Source organism: Terrapene carolina, unplaced genomic scaffold (genome assembly GCF_002925995.2).
Source record: "Terrapene carolina triunguis isolate 2854851 unplaced genomic scaffold, T_m_triunguis-2.0 Scaffold210, whole genome shotgun sequence".
Taxonomy (NCBI): Eukaryota; Metazoa; Chordata; order Testudines; family Emydidae; genus Terrapene; species Terrapene triunguis.
In genome coordinates this window covers 26,369,502-26,381,742 of record NW_020664561.1, presented here as the reverse complement: position 1 = coordinate 26,381,742, position 12,241 = coordinate 26,369,502, and positions in this window count along the sequence as shown.

The following is a 12,241-nucleotide window of genomic DNA, read 5'->3' as shown; positions in this document are numbered from 1 at the left end:
AGATTTAAACTGGGCCAAATTTGGGCAGTTTTTTACAGTGACCGCAAAAGGCAGATTCGTGGCCATCTGCCAATTTTAAAGTCCCTGCACCAAAGCATGGGAGTAGTAGAGTTGTTGAAAGAAAAGGTCTCAAGTATTTTTAACATGGGCAGAACAAGATATTTTTCTCTTGTCTTGTTCTCATAAATAACAGAACAGTTTTGACTGAAATTTTCCAAAAACATTCAGCCTGAGGCAGCCATCTGACATGGAAAAAATTAGCACAAATGATTAAAGTTTGGCACAGTGATAAGCAACTGAAAATAGGGTCTTATAATGGGGAAATGACAGGCAATCCTACGATAGGTGCGGCTGCCAGCCCGGCCTACAATACACAGTACATTACCTGATGTAGTACTAGATAGGTTTGTTGGTTTTTTTCAGTTCTTTGTCCAGAGGCAAGTGATGTGCCTAAAAGGACCATTCATTTTATCTGGTGTGGCAAGTGTTATATTCCTTTAGATGAGCTATTACTACAAATTATCTATGTACAATATAATAATCCCTCAGACATCTGCTCTTAGTGAAGGTTGTTACTAAATAGAATGAGATTCAGCATAAAATAATTGTATAGTTGCAATATATATACGTCATGCGGAGGACTAGCCTTGGAAATTTCTGGTGAGACTATATCTCAGGCCTGGTCTACACTAGGAGGTTATGTCGAATTTAGCAGCGTTAAATTGAATTAACCCTGCACCTGTCCACACAACGAAGCTATTTAGTTCGACATAGAGGTCTCTTTAAATCGATTTCTGTACTCCTCCCCGACGAGGGGAGTAGCGCTAAATTCGACATGGCCATGTCGAATTAGGGTAGGTGTGGATGGAATTCAGCGCTAATAGCTCCGGGAGCTATCCCACAGTGCACCACTCTGTTGACGCTCTGGACAGCAGTCCGAGCTCGGATGGTCTGACCAGCCACACAGGAAAAGCCCCGGGAAAACTTGAATTCCTTTTCCCTGTCTGGCCAGTTTGAATCTCATTTCCTGTTTGGACATCGTGGCGAGTTCAGCAGCACTGGCAACGATGCAGAGCTCTCCAGCAGAGGTGACCATGCAATCGCAGAATAGAAAGAGGGCCCCAGCATGGACTGATCGGGAAGTCTTGGATCTGATCGCTGTGTGGGGCGATGAGTCCGTGCTTTCGGAGCTGCGATCGAAAAAACGGAATGCGAAGATCGACGAGAAGATCTCCAAAGCCATGACGGAGAGAGGATACAGCCGGGATGCAACGCAGTGCCGCGTGAAAATCAAGGACCTGAGACAAGGCTACCAGAAGACCAAAGCGGCAAATGGATGCTTCGGATCCCAGCCCCAGACATGCCGTTTCTACGAGGCACTGCATTCCATTCTAGGTGCAGCCGCCACCACTACCCCGCCACTGACCGTGGACTCTGACGATGGGGTATTGTCGACGGCCGCTTCCTCGGAGATGTTCGCGGACGGGGAAGATGAGGAAGGAGATGAGGAGGACGAGGCAGTCGACAGCGCATACAACGCTGATTTCCCTGACAGCCAGGATCTCTTCATCACCCTCACGGAGATCCCTTACCAACCCTCCCAAGGCGTTAACCCTGACCCTGAATCAGGGGAAGGATCATTCGGTAAGTGTTTTAAACATGTAAACATTTATTTTGATCAGAACAGGAATGGAATATTAACAATGGGTTTTTCATGATTACTTTGCCCTAGGCGCTCTACTTTTTAGTCCTTGCCAATGCAGCTACTGGAAAATTCTGTCAATATATCCGGGGATAGAGCAGAAATCCTCCTGGGACATCTCCACGAAGCTCTCCTGGAGGGAATTTGAAAGCCTTTGCATTAGGTTCCTGGGGAGAGCGGCCTTATTGCGTCCTCCATGGTAGGAAACTTTTCCGCGCCAGGCTTGCAGCAAGTACTCCGGGATCAGTGCCTCGCACAGCATGGCCGCATATGGCCCTGGTTTTTGCTGGCATTCACGCAGCATGCGGTCTTTCTCTGTGTCCGAAATCCTCATCAGAGTGATATCACTCATGGTGACCTGCTTTAAATTAGGGGAATGTTAGTATTGGGACTGATTGCCTGTAAACTGATTGCGGTTTACAGCCACGCGGTGGAGGCGGGACAGGGGCAGCATACAGGGATCTTTCCCGGGGACAGCCGCGAGGGGGGTGGGACAGGGGCAGAGTTCATGCTGGCCGGATTGCCGGCAGCAGGAACTGGCCAACGCTAGGGGCATTGCTTTGAACGTGAAAGGAGGGCACTGCTATAAATTAAGCTTTCAGCAGCCAAAAGTCTACGGCTTACCATGTCCGCCTGCTACCCGAATTCCGCTGTCCTGCCCCGCTTGTGTGATCGGTACTCCAAGACCCCAGGCACTGAATGGGAAGGCCGAAAATTCGACCTCGTCCTGAGTGCGCATGTGATAGGTGCTGTGCATGGTCTTGTTCACAGAGAAAGACTATGTTCATTGTTCACAAAAATGTATCTTTGTGAGGAATTCACTCCCTTTTTCCCATCCCACAGCTGCGAGTATCTCCCGAGCTACCCCGGCATCCCCCTCCCAGAGGCTGGCGCAGATTAGGCGCCGAAAGAGAAGGACACGGGACGAGATGTTCTCCGAACTTATGGGCTGCTCCCGAGCCGAGGCGGCACAGCAGACCCAGTGGAGGGAGAACATGTCGCAATACCAGCGATCACACAGTGAACGGGAGGACAGGTGGCGGCAGGAAGACCAGCAGGCGACTCAGCAGGTCACACACACATTGCAGTCACTAGGCACCCTGGTCAGTCTGGGAGGTGGTTTTCATGTTCTTTGTGGGGGGGCTATGAGTTTGTGGCGGGGGAGGGTGGTTACAGATCTTATGCAGCGGTCCTTAGCCTGGATGACAGAGCCACGCAGCAGGGGATCTGTAATCGTCCTCCCCCGCCACAAAGTCACATAGCCCCCACACACAGAGTCCCGAAAAGGAGGGGTGGCAGGCTCCGTTGAAACAACCAGTCCATCACTGCGGACCGCTCTAGGAGCAGGAGCCTGTCATTCCTCGAGTTTAGAAGCGTCCTTTCCATCACTACACCCGCTCCCCACCACAGTCTGCGTCCCAGTTTCAACCCTTTACCACAAAACCCTTAATAAAGAAAACGGTGTTAATGAACAAAGTTCCATTTATTTTAGTTGAAGAGTTCTTTTTCACTCTCCAGAGCGCCTGTATAGGGCTTCATGAGCCAGGGCATTAGCGGGTAGGCTGGGTCCCTGAGGATCACTATAGGCATCTCCACATCCCCAACAGTTATTTTGTGGTCCGGGAAGTAAATACCTTCCTGCAGCCGTCTAAACAGACCAGAGTTCCTGAAAACACGAGCGTCATGAACCTTGCCCTGCCATCCGACGTTGATGTTGGTAAAACGTCCCCTATGGTCCACCAGTGCTTGCAGCACCATTGAAAAGTAGCCCTTTCTGTTAATGTACTGGCTGGCCTGGTGGTCCGGTCCCAGGATAGGGATGTGAGTTCCATCTATAGCCCCGCCGCAGTTTGGGAATCCCATCGCGGCGAAGCCATCTATGATGACCTGCACATTTCCCAGGGTCACTACCTTTGAGAGCAGTAGCTCAACGTTTGCGTTGGCTACTTGCATCACAGCAACCCCCACGGTAGATTTGCCCACGCCATAGTGGTTCGCGACTGACCGGTAGCTGTCTGGCGTTGCAAGCTTCCAGAGGGCTATGGCCACTCGCTTTTGGACAGTCAGGTCTGCTCGCATCCGGGTGTCCTTGCGCTTCAGGGCAGGGGACAGCAACTCACAAAGTTCCAGGAAAGTTCCCTTACGCATGCGAAAGTTTCGCAGCCACTGTGATTCATCCCAGACCTGCAGCACTATGCGGTCCCACCAGTCCGTGCTTGTTTCCCGGGCCCAGAATCGCCGTTCCACAGCATCAACACGACCCATTGCCACCATGATGTCCACTGCACGGGGTCCCGTGCTTTGCGAGAGGTCTGTGCCACTCTCAGACTTAATGTCCCCACCGCGCTGCCGTAGCCTCCTCGCCCGATTTCTCAGTATCTGCCTCTGAAAAAGGTGGATGATAAGGTGCGAGGTGTTGACAACAGCCATAACTGCAGCGATGGTCGCAGTGGGCTCCATGCTCGCAGTGCTGTGGCGTCCACGCTGTCACTGACCAGAAAAGTGCGCGAACTGATTGCCCGCCGGCGCTTTCAGGGCGGGAGTGAGGGTTGAATGACGACAGTTACCCAAAACCACCCTCGACACATTTTTTTCCCCAGCAGGCATTGGGGGCTCGACCCAGAATTCCAATGGGCAGCGGGGACTGTGGGAACTGTGGGATAGCTGCCCACAGTGCACCGCTTCGAATGTCGACGCTTGCCCCGTTAGTGTGGACTCACAAAGTCGAATTACTGTTCTTAGTGTGGATACACACGTTCGACTTTGTAATATCGGTTCCACTAATTAGATTTAAGTAAAATCGAACTACTCTCGTAGTGTAGACATACCCTCAGTGCTATAGATGGGTTGCCATATACAAAGATGGGAGAGTTTTTAGCAGAAAGCTTCATTCTAGGAGCCATTTGACTCTTCTAGATTCATTTAATTTCTATAAAATAAAGAGCTAAAATCTGTTTTTTGCCCACTTGTGATGGGTGGGAAAGGTCATCTTCCCCCTTAGCATTAAATGGACAAGGGGAGCCAGAATTTAGTGCTAATTGTAGTTTTACTCTTTTTTTTAAAATCTTCATTGATGTCCTTATTCAACAGGGCTCAGATTGGGTTGGTACTAGAGAAAAAAATTTAGATTTCTTATTAGGAGTCAGATCCTCTGTTGGTGTAAATTTGTGTAACTACATTGATTTAAATGGAATCACATCGATCATGTCCAATATGATAAGTGCTTACTTTGTAAACTCCAGCAGCTTAGTGAATTTCATAAAGAACAAAGGAGGTTGTTCTAAATCTTCACATGCCTCTGTAAATGGAGACCTCACCAGAGGTTTCTCTTACACATTTGTGGATCACATGGCACAGACTCTGTCTCTACAAAAGCCATCCATTTCTTTTCATGGGGAGACCTGTAGGGCCTTATCCTGCAAATCCTTCTTTGCACATGCATAAGTGTTTGCAGGAAAGGGCCTTGTACTGAAAGGGTTTGTACTCCTAAAATACTGAAATATCTGTAGTTAATATAGTGATGGAAGAGTAGTGAATAAATAAATACTACTCTTTTCAAAATCAAACTATCCCTATTGTTTTCAGTGAATGTTTTGTTGTCTAAAAGTCTAATTGCCTTTATTAGAACACAAAGGTTTTTAATTGTTTTAAGTATGATCCAATTTAAAATCACATATGTAAACCGGATATAAAAACCAAATATCCTTACCTGTCTTACAAATAACACCTTAAATTACTAAACTGAAAGATTATTTAATGTGCTTTACACTGTTAATTCTATTAGCTAACTTTGCACAATACATTGCACTTTGGCTTATCACAGTTGATTAATAAGTTTCACTTTCTTTTAACGTTCAGTTTCATTTTCTGGTTGTCATGCACTAGCACACTGCTAGGGTATTTGGGGTTGCAAACATGTGAATATTTAAATTCAAACAAACTGTTTACACTAAAATTAAGAAAAGAAACATTTTTAATATTAGGTTTTGTAAAAAAAAATATTTTTTTTTGTTTAAACAAAAACTAATTTTGGGGCCTAAAGAATCTCTTTAATCCTAAAATTATAAATGGCAGTAATGAATTGTTTTCCTATCTGATTTTTTGTAATTTGCAATATTTTTCACCAAAAGATTGTTTCTTGTTAGATACTGAACTCTCTTGGCCATTAGTATTCTTTTCTTTGTATGAAAGTATCACATCCTCTCTCTGACTGATTGTGTAGTCATAGCTGAGGTGAAGATCCAACTTTAAACATTGCAAGATAAATCATTTCCACATTCTTGCTTAAGAGGCTATTTTAGTGTAGAGTAGTGTAGGAAAGCACATTTTCTGTTGAGAGCTAATGCCACTGTCTCCTTGACCCAAGGTCTTAACAATTTTTGAGTAAGGTAGGTATGGTGATTAGTCTAGGAAATTGTTTTGTAAACAAAACAAAATTGTTCTGTAGAAATTTCTCTACCTTGCAGGGTTGTTGAGTGACAAAAGCTTTGACTAGGTATAGTGTTTTATGCATGGTATTAACAAACTTGTGTTCTTGCCCTTTCTTATTTATAGAAATATTGGCTCAATATTCAGGCTTCACACAAAGGATCTGGCAAAAGGAAACCTGTTTCTCAACCCTGTATTGTGCACAACTGCTTTACTACCATTGTAGCCACTAGGGCCTTATTCACTAGGGAAAAAGGATATATTGTTAACCCTGTGTTGCAATCCTAGTGGAGACAAGGCCATTTTGGTTTTAAGATGTTATCTGGTTGAGGTAAGCCCTAGGGATTCACCTGTTATGACCACCAACATGTTTACCTGAGCCAGTGAACACAGGTTAAAACTTTAACAGTCTCCTCTAGGATCATAACATGGGATTAGCTAAAATGAGTTAGTTTAGCATGGGTTAAAGCTATGTGTTTTCCCAGTTGAAGACACAGCATCATGGGCCTTCTATGCTAGGACTTGAACCCTCTGGATATTGCAGTACATCCCTTGCCTCTCCCTAGCTTGCCCCATAATGCTCCCAAATACTTCTCCACATTGTCACTATTCTACTCCAGAGCATATGAGGTTTGCTGAATCCCCCTGAGAGGCCTCTCCTTGGTCTTCTCGCTTATGCAGCAGGGCCATGACAGTTCCACTGTATTTAGAGTCTTCTGGTGGGTCCACAGAGAAGTGACAGCATTTCCCCTTATTACTGTTTTTTATTAAAAAAAAGCATAAGGAGGCCTTGAACACCTGAAAATCCCCTTAAAAACACAAGGAATTAATGTATATTTTAAAAGAGAGAAAAATTATACATACCGTATGTACTCGTTCATAAGCCGAATATTTTTGGTAAAAAAGTGATGCATCAAAGAGAGGGGGTCATCTTATAAATGGGTCTACACCAAAATTTGATGATTTTAAACTCTATGGCAGGGGTTGGCAATCTATGGCACGCGTGCCAAAGGCGGCACGCAAGCTGATTTACTGTGGCATGCTTCTGCCAGCCTGGTGTCCCCACCGCCGGCCCTGCTCAGCCTGCTGCCAGCCTAGATTGATGGAACCCCGGGCTGGCAGCGGGCTGAGTGGGGCTGGCGGCCAAGACCCCGGCTGGCAGGGACCGGCAAACGGAACCCCAGACCGGCAGCGGGCTGAGCAGCTCCCACCTCCTATCTGCCCCCCCAAGACTCCTGCCCCATCCAACCCCCCATGTTCCCTGACGGCCCTCCCCGGGACCCCTGCCCCATCCATACCCGCCTGCTCCCTGTCCCCTGACTGCCCCCAGACTCCCGCCGCCCCATCCGACCTCTCCTCTCATTCCTGACGGCCCCCCCAGGACCCCTGCCCCATCCAACCACCCCTTCTCCCTGTCCCCTGACTGCCCCCAGAACCCCTGCCCCTGACTGTCCCCTGCCACCCCATCCAACCCCCCTCCTTCCTGACTGCCCTCCGGGACCCCTGCCCCCATTCAACCCCCTGTTCCCCCCCCGACCACCATCCACACCCCCGCCCCCTGACCACCACCCCGAACTCCCCTGCCCTCTATCCAACCCCCCCTGCTCCCTGCCCCCTTACCGCGCTGCCTGGAGCACCAGTGGCTGGCGGCGCTACAGCCGCGCCACCTGGCCAGAGCCGAGCCATGCCACTGTCGCCACCGCATGACACAGAGACCGGGTCAGGCCCGGTTCTGCAGCTGCGCTGCCCCAGGAGTTCACAGCCCCACGGCCCAGAGCATTGCGCCGGCAGCGGAGCGAGCGAGCTGAGGCTGCAGGGGAGGGGCTGGGGACTAGCCTCCCGGGCCAGGAGCTCGGGGGCCGGGCAGGACGGTCCCATGGGCCGGATGTGGCCCACGGGCTGTAGTTTGGCCACCTCTGATTTATGAGAAAAATTCCATTAGTAACACTTAGGACAACATACTGATGGGTTTTGAAATTAGCTGGTTGAAAAATGGGGAGAAATTCCACCAAAAATATTGATTTCTTTCTCTTTTTCTCATATAAACTTGAAAGTTTTCAGCCAACTTTATTTATAACCTGGTTTGAATCAATCCCTATATATTTTATAATACAATTATATGTTACTCAGGAAAGATTAACCCAGTGAAGTCCTGCTGTTACACCTCTACTCCAATATAACGCGACCCAATATAACATGAATTCGGATATAACGCGGTAAAGCAGCGCTCCGGGGGGGTGGGTGGGGGGCTGCGCGCTCTGGCAGATCAAAGCAAGTTCGATATAACGCGGTTTCACCTATAATGCGATAAGATTTTTTGGCTCCCGAGGACAGCGTTATATTGGGGTAGAGCTGTACTTGGCTCTACAGTTGGGATGAGAAACACAAGGAGATAAATTTCAGAGTAGCAGCCGTGTTAGTCTGTATCCGCAAAAATAACAGGAGTACTTGTGGCACCTTAGAGACTAACAAATTTATTAGAGCATAAGCTTTCGTGGGCTACAACCCACTACTTTAAAGTATCAAGTTTTATTCATTCTATGTTGGATGTTAGCTTGTTAATGTTAACTTGCCTTTTGTTGTTCAGTGGTGTATGATATCACTGCTTTTAGGGCTTATTGACATTGTTTGCTTTCCCCCCCCTCTGAAGTAGCTATATTCCCACTAACCTTATTGTAGATGTATTGCAGCATATGCTAGTTGAGTAAGCTTTACTGATGCAAGACAAATATCTGTGTGTAGCAAGAAGCGGGTTCTCTGGGATTCTGAACTCTTGGGAGAAGACTAAAAAGGATATGCAGGATAAAGAGATTCTTGTCTGATTATTGGCTTGCTTTTGGATTGTATGTATCACTCATTTTAATAACTGTAAGTTAATTCTAAAGACTAAGGCATTTAGGCACAATCCTGGGACGTGGGGAGTGTGGAGCTACACTACCGTAGGGGAAGAATCTGAGGCATCCTGCCTTGGTGAAGCAGAATGCCTCCCATTGTGCAGTCAGAGTGCGCACACTGCTGCATCCCTTTATGGTGTGCAGTACCTTCTCTCTCTCCTCCCCCATGAGGCTGCCTGGCTCTGCTGACCAGAATGCAGTGAGGGTGAAAGGAGGTCTCTGCCTACTCTGTGCCCCATCTCACCCGTGGGAGAGTACTGGGGGAGCAGTCCCTTCAAATCCTAGAATGCAGGACCTGCAGTTCTGCTCAGCCCTTGGAGTTATGCAGGGAGTGTTGAGAGAAGCATCTTATTTCCTCCTGCTCCGTGTTGTGCACCCATTTTTAAGAGTTAGGCAGAATTCAGCCCTAAGTGAATTCCACCTTCTTACCTCAAGCATCAGCTTTAAGGAATGCTTGTTAGAAACACCATCTTGCTGCAGGCTCCTTAAGGGACTGTCAAAGTGTTGGACATAAAGACATTTAAAATGAGGCAATGAACAAACATAACGTACAAAGAGCACACCTACAGGAAAACCTCTTAATAAAGATAGGTAAGAAATAACATGGGGATGAGTGTGTATGCCACTTGGACTCAAGTATTCCTAAGTAAAAGAGTTACAATTGAACTGGAGGGCTGGAAAATTAGTTCCTTATGTTGGAAGAAGCTGGTGTACCTCTAAGTATATGGAGCCTAGTTACTGTTGTTATAGTTATTTTAGTACTGTTAATAGTAATATGTGCAGCAATGACAATGATTGGCAAGCCCAGCAACATTTTCCAGCTGTGGGAACTGAAGGACAAACAAACTGTGGAATAACCATAAAGTATTGTTCGTGAATCCTTATCTCTTACTTCCTTCAAGCTGTCTGTCAATCAGTTACCTGTACAACCTGATCTTTGATGCCTACAGTTATGAGATTTATTTTCAAAGCAACACCCTGGGCACACAGCCACATAAGATTCCACCAGTGTTAATATAGATAAATACCCATGCATTGGTTTCAAGAATCATCAGAGTGAACCAAATTCCTTATGTGGATGTTGGACTAGGTATGCTGTACAGCAGCAGAAAACATGAGGGCATTGTGATACTTGGTTGTTGATCCCCAGCCCTAAAGTAAAAGCAGGTATTGCACATATCATATGCACAATATAATTGAGTATTACTTCGGGCGGAGGATCTGTAGCAAAATTACCCAAGGCTTTTTTTTTCTTTTTGCATGAATTACAGTTCAATGGTAGGTGAGGAAAAAATAATGAATTATTACTTGGAAACATGTTCAGTGACAACTGCATATTTAATTGTTTCATGTTTCTATTCCTCCTTTCTTTCCCTGAATGGCAAATCTTTACAAAACATCTATTCATACTAAATGAAACAAACTCAGAATATCAGGTACTGGCCTTGATGAGCACAGAGCACTAAATCCAGTGATTGATATGTACATAACTGGAAAATGTTTTTAAATTTTGTATGACAATATAAGAGTCTGATTGCATTTGACAAGAAATGAAGGTTTACAAATTCTACAGACTAATAGGTAAAGATCTGACATTATTTGTATTACCTATTTATTTCTAAATCAGAAAAGCTGCTTTTTATAGTTGATAGACAAAGCAAGACTGTCTAATACTTAAAATAATTTTTGTGTACTAAGGTACTTATTAATTAGATTTTTTTTTTAAAGGAGGTGATCAAATACAATGCACTACAGTACTTTTCTAATGACATGAATTATATTAGTGAAAACAAAATGTACGTGGTTGGCTCATGTCCTTAAAAGATTTAAGCTTTGATTTCTACAAGTGATTCATAGCAATTAAATATTTTTTCACACTGGACATACAGTACTATTGACTCACATCAGACAAATATATCCAAATTCAGTGTTAGTGAAAATTAGGTTATTAAATTGAAAGTAAATGTGTAAGCCAAAGGTGTTTTTTTTTTTTTTTTTTTTTGTATGAAGAGATCACTGAGGATAGTATAGTGCAGTGGCTCCTAATCTGTGAGCTGTGGAGCATTTACTGGCATGTAATATGATGCTGTAATCTTATTGTTTCTTTAGGTATCTGGATGCTTCTTTGCACAGGGGCCCGGTACTGTTTTTGCCAGTATTTCAGTTAAACATGCTGAAAGTAATTCTAAGTGAAATGATGGTAAAAACAGGTCTAGTTGCAGGAGGAGTTTACATTAAGGCTTTCAACATTGCTGGACAGGGTCTCAGATGGATAGGGGTCAGTACCAGTGGGAATATTTTTGTAAATGTTCTCAGTGTAGAGAAGACTTAATAGGGGAACAACAAAACTAACTATCCACAAAGTGCTGTTGAATGCACAAAGAAAAACTGAAAAAATAGAGAATTACTTTTTCCTAACACTTTACGCTAGAGTAATTTTAAGTGTTAACTTGCAACTCGAGTAGGTACCGAATTTTCAGATACAAGTGTGATATTTAAAAAAGTGGACGGTGTTGTTTAACCAGTGCTTAAAAAAAGGGTATTTCTTTGAACTAAACTGGAAACATTAAAATCTGACTTAGGATACGTCTACACTGCAGTTAGACATCTGTGGCTGGCCCAAGCCAGCTGACTCGGGCTTGCGGGGCTTGGCCTGAGGGGCTGTTTAACTGTGATGTAAATGTTTGGGCAAGCTCTGGGACCCGTTGTCACGGACTCACAGATCGTGCCCACTCTTGGCCCCGTGCGGTCCGTGGGGGGTGCCCCTTTTAGTGAGACAGCCCTTCTCGGGGTCAGGCCCCTCCACCTCCTGGATCCGCACCTCTCGGAGCCCTAGCACACCTGTTTCTCGCCGTGGGCCCCCTCGGGGAGTCCACTCGCTCTGGACCCCCCGGGCCTCCACCCCCGAAGGGGTTGATGCCACCCTGTTCTCTAGACCGGAGTGACTCTCAGCCAGCATGAAACAGGAGGGTTTATTGAGAGTTGAACACAGCACAGGAAACTCTCAGGGCCTCAGGCCTGGCCTCCCTCAGCTCAGCACATCCCAGTCTCTCTGCATCCAGGTGGGCTCTGCCTGCTCCCCCTCTCCAGCCCAGAGCCCCCCTGCTCCCAGCTGGGCATCTGAGATCACCGGCCCCAGGCCCCGCCTCTGTCCATTGTCTTCTCTCCAGGTAAACAGGGTTGTAAACCGGGGCCTCCTCTCCTCGCTTCTGTCCTC